Consider the following 6,000-nt stretch of genomic DNA (forward strand, 5'->3'; position numbering starts at 1 on the left):
ATTGTAAACCTTCTGAATCTTGCCCAAAGCTTCCAAGCCAACTCTCTTCCTTCTAACCCTAAGTTTCATCTTGTAAAGAGGAAGAGAACTTTGTGAGAGGTTTGCTCCACCGAGAAGGAGAAGCTTTAGCCGGAGATTGCTGGGGACTGATCCACCAAAGGATCAAGGGCTCGTCCACCTCAAGGACACGTCGTGGAGTAGGAGCAAGCAATCTCCGAACCACGTTACATCGAGCGTGTTAGCGTTTGTATTCTCGTTTGTGTTTCTTTGTTTTTAGTTTCTATATTTCCGCTTGCGCAAACTAACGTATTGTAGAGAAGAAATCGATTTGGGGGTGGCCTAGCTATCCAACCCCCCTTCAAGCCGGCCACCGATCCTCCAACACTCTATTCATCGAGTTGGACCTGATTACTTCAAACTCCCCATAAACTTCATTAAAAATTGATCACGCTTGTTAGTCTCATACGCACTTTGGATAGCAATGAGTCCTTCAAAAGGTACAATTTTATACATAATATTAGTATACTCAACCCAAAGATTTCAAAAGGAAGAATAAAACTCTTGAATTGACATACTCACTTGATTGAGCTAACCCAACTTGAGTTCCAATATAAACCTTCATCCTATATCTCTTTGGTTGTAAATTTTCTTTAAGTAATCCCACATTTCTTTAGAGATCTTAAATGTTTGAGATTGAGAAGTATGGAGGGTTCCACACTTCCAAGGATTCAAGACATAATATGAGCATCCTTCACCTCTCATTTCATATGTTTGTCCTTCTCCTTCTCGCTATTAGGTATATGATTCATCTCATCAATATGATCTCATCATTCCTTTCCCTTGACAAAGATCTAAAATTGGAATACTCAGACAGAATAGTTCTTGTCATTAAATTGAATAAGAAAATATTCAAACCATTCCAAAGACATGATTCAACAAAAAAACAAGTACTAAAAGATCAAGTCTAAGAAAACAGACTAAAATAACACAAAAAAGAATAAAATACTAAGAGTATGTTTAGTTAAAGGTTATTATTGATAAACTTGGTTATCTACCTAAGGTTATGTTATGTAATTCTATTTGGTTCAAGTAATAAATGATTCCTAGATAATGGTGTCACGCCCCGAGGGAGTCCCTGCCCGAAGAAATTTCAGCAGCATCTCCCCTGTATGGCGGATAATCTGAAACTTTCTACATCGCCCTCTGGGCCAAAAAAAAAAACCTCGGCCAACACGGTCGGAACAATAACAGATAATAAAACAATCACCCACGCAGTTAATAATTTAACAAACTGTAACAGTGATAATATGACTCAAAAACAACCCTACTCAACTACACCCATAAAGCTCAAAACATATTCCTACTCCACTACACTCATAAAGCTCAAATCCGACGATAAGATCAACTTACCTCTTCTGCCGTCCAGGCAGGCATGCAGTAAAACAAATCCAAATAAAAATTCAACGACAATGTCCATATAAGATCCAAGTGTATCAAAATAGAACAAGTCTCAACATAGTCTAGTAAAAGACACCAAAAGACAAATAAACATTCTCATGGACTGCAGGGGACTAGCGACTGGGACTCTCCGGACAACATCAACCTGAAAATAACAACGAAGGAGGGTGTGAGTCCAACACTCAGTGGGTATTAACTGATATGCATAATAAAGAAAATAACAGGCAACACTAATCATGCGTACAGTCTCCTGATACAAAAAGGATAAATGTAACTGAAACAAAACAGGAAAAAACTATACTAACCAGGACCAAGGTATAAGTACAACAGGATCATCAGACCGAGAGTGTCATAATCCTGTATGCATGTCAATCATATGCATCCATATAAATGCAGCAAGTAAATGCAGCAAATACAAGCAATAAATGCATCATGCATATGATGCAAATGTCATGGTCACCCCTGACGCCAGTCAGTCATGTCACACACAATGGTGAGACCGAGTGGGCAGGGTTATGACAACCGTGCACTCTGTCATCACTGCTCCTCATGAGTGACCGAGCGGACGGGATGCTGTCGGAGTACACACATACTCGTACCCCAAATCATAAATGGGGGAGCGCAATGCTCTCATCTCCCGGTACACCATGACGGGGAGGGATCCCTAACGTGCTACCACGCTACGTCACACTACCCATGAGCGGACCAACGGAGCATCGAACAGAGCAAAACTGGCGTGCTACCACGCTGCGTCACTCTACCCATGAGCGGACCAACGGAGCACCGACAGTGATGAAACTGGCGATGTGCTCAACAATAATGGAGCAGACTATCGCACAACATGCAATCATGCAAATGGTGTATGATACTAAGCATGACAAAATACTGAGCAGCATAGCAATAATCCATATATATGTAAAATGTGTACCATCGGGAAGTGAATCAAATCAAAGTACACAGACCAGATAAGGTATCAAAAACCCTAGGTCCTGAACATGATAAATAACATGGTTGTGTCACTACCTCTATAAATAGGCATAATCAAGTATACACTAGCATGATGTGCAAAATAAATAAACAAGCAAGCATGTAACAGGTCAGGTAGTGATCAACCGAAGCAAATGAGAAACATAATCATTGCTATATGTTAAAAACATTATTATGCATATCAAAAGATATAAGTCAAAGTACCCGCCTCCAAATAAGAAATGTCCAATATGGTCCAATCCGACGTCGAGATACTCGTCTCGCGTCAAAGCCCTGTGTTACCAATTGAATATATTTTTATTTAGCTACATTCTTATAAATAGCTAAATAAACTCTCTAACCCTAAATTAGGGCAAATCCCTAATCAACACATAAACCTAATTCAACCCATACATGATCAATAGCATATATCAAATTACTATGCCTTACCTTAAACTCACAGCCGTTTATCACTGTTGGAAGTAGGGTCGTTTGCTGCTGGAATATACATGCTGTCGGAGATCAAACGATGCTGCAGGAAAACATTCACTACCACAGTGATCAGCCAAATCCGTTCAGCGCAAGAACAAATCAAAAATCCAAATACCTAACATGTCTTACCTACTCGATACCCCCTTGTTTCCTCTCTGCTGGCGACTGGTGGCGAGAAGGAAGACCCGTCAGTGGAGTCTAAGGCATGGCAGATGGTTGCTGGACCTTGGCATCGGCAGTGGACGTTGGGGCAGAGGGTAGAGGAAGAAGAAGGTGGCGTCGGCGCTAGGGCAGAAGATCAGAAGAGGGGAAAGGCAGCTCTCAATGGCTGCGGTGGCCCTGTGCCGGCGATAGAGAACCTCAGCACCGGCGTGATCGAGGCCGAGAGGAGGAAAACGACACTAGGGCAGAGGGATTAGCCGGCGGCCGACACTAGGGCATGCACCCACAGATGGTGGATCCGTGGAGTCGGAGGCGCCTGCGGTCGGGGGTCAGCGTCGGCGCAAGAAGAGAAGATGGTCGGCGGGCGATGCACAGTGAGGAAGAAAGTGGAATCTGCGGCGGAAGAGGAGTGGCATCGGGCTCGGGCGGAAGAAGAGAAAGAAGAGGATCGGCTCAGCTTTAAACTTGAGGCTGATGAGAACCGTCGCGACACCGGTTAAGGCACGCGAGGAGAAGGCGCGGCGCGCGGGGGAAAGGGGAAATGACACAGTATCGGGGGAGAAAAAAGAAATAAGAGAAAGGATTTAGGAAAAGGAAATAAATAAATAAAACTTTTCCTCGTTTAATTGGGTAGCCTAAACAGACCTTTTCGGAACTCACTTTTATCCCCGTAAACTCGTCCATACAAGTTCTGAAAAATTTTCAAAAAATTTCCAAAAATTGCAGAAAATTCCCTTATTATTATTCTCTATTTTTCGGTATTTTACAAATAGAGTATGTCTACCACGACAACAAATGGGGGATATAACATGGAATGTGATTACCTTAGAAGTGTAAGGTTTTATGTGACTCCAGGGTTAAGAAAAAAAATTACTAATTTTTTTTCTCAAAATGAGTATTCCAAAGGTTGAATCAAACAACATTAGATTATATTTTATTCTCCATAATTTTGGTTATGTGGTTACCTGGAAATCATATAACTAAGGTTATGCATAATAACTTGAATCAAATACACCCAAAGATCTTGAAGCTAGCTAAGGTACCAAGCAAAAGGTGGAATGTATTGCTCTAAGATGTACAATTTTCTTTTCTGCTTAAGGATAACTCTCAAATTTCTGTATCAGTCCAAGAAATTAACTCTATTGAACTTGTCCTTATCAAGAATAGATTGTAGAGAGGGAGTATTCAACATATTTGATAACATGGTGAGTTACAATATGAAATGTAGAAATAAGTATCATATTTCAATCATTTAATTAGGCCTTTAATTAAATGATTCTCCCACTGAATTGTAAAGCTTGGTAGGAGCAAGTCATGGATATGGGCAATCGTAGTTTACCCACGCTAGTAGCTCCGAACCTAAAAGTAATGACATTCAAGTGGAACAAGATCCATATTATACCTCATCTTGAGTTAGCTTTAGCTAATCGCCCAAGACTTGTATAATTTAGGTAGGCAACATTTATCAATTGCATCATATGAGATATGTCTCTAAGTAAGGTGAACAAGACTATTTATTCGTTTCCCATCATATGAGATATGTCTCTAAGTTCTCAATCCAATTGAGGTAACTTAATTAAGTTACACCCAAAGTTTAATAGTCGGACATCACAATTATCCTGTTGCACTCTACCAAAATAAATTGAGTTACTTTGCTTTGGCAAACCTGCTACAATTGATCAAGGTAGTAGTGAGTACCAAAATTTTAGTAGGCATATGAAAACTGACCTAATTATGATAACTAATTAAACATGCATCACATACAAGCATGACATACATCACATATATGCATAATAAAAACATGACATGGTTATGGCCTGCATACTACGATCTTCTCAAGCTAATGAGAAAATCGAAATGTCAACATAGGGAATTGTATCTTCTCCAGATGTTTCCTTAGTTATCATATGTTGTTGGCCTCCTCCCTTCTTAATCACCATCCAATAGACTAGCACTCTTCTTAATTGTACATTACAAATTAAAAGAAACCTTAAGTTACATTCAAGAGTAGTCTAATTGTAATTTTACAATTGGAAGTATAAAGGTGATAGACACGACTCACAGACCATATTATGAATTACAATATTCAAACACACATGCGCGCACGCACACACACGCACACAATCATCCAATCACATTAGGGTAAAGGGTCATAACCATGCACCATGACATACAACATTTGTAATAGATCTATGGTATAATTTTATTATGATTCTAAACAATGATTGATGAGCCGCAACTCTCCTTCAGGGGCAACGCCTGAAGTAAAGTTATTTTATCAACTCATTGAATGAGTTGCTCCCTTAGTCCATCAAGATGAACTCGAGACCCTTCACAATAGATTGATGCACCCTTGCGATAAATACTACACAATTTGTTCACAACAGTTTGTGAATTATTTCACAATCTGTTCTCAACATATTGATACAACTGCACCAATCACGTGGCTATTCACAAAATAATTCATGTTGAATTGTTTTGGGCAAACATTTTGTTGTTCTAGAAGGTGAACAACCACCCATAAATCTGAACAACCTCCCACAAATGTGAACAGTAGGTTGCTATACAACAAACGTTGTTGTTGCTCCAATCGGATGGCTTCTTTTCGAATCCAGCAAAGCTAGAAATATGGAATTACTTCACCCGGTTAGACCATGTAAATCATAATAAATAGTTTATGAAGATTTCTATATCACATAAAAATAGAACTACAGTGAAGTATATGTATTCATAAGTGGCTCTGATACCACTATAGGGATCTTATACATAAAATAATACATAACGCAACAAAAAAAGAATCGCTCCAGAGATCTATGCGAATACGGTATACTCATTCTTACTACTCTATCACATAGTTGGGTTACCTTTGTTGCTTGAACGGTACTCCTGATAGCAACTTTGATTCGGATGCAAATCTCAACA

The sequence above is a fragment of the Zingiber officinale genome, chromosome 9B (assembly GCF_018446385.1).
Source record: "Zingiber officinale cultivar Zhangliang chromosome 9B, Zo_v1.1, whole genome shotgun sequence".
Lineage (NCBI taxonomy): Eukaryota > Viridiplantae > Streptophyta > Magnoliopsida > Zingiberales > Zingiberaceae > Zingiber > Zingiber officinale.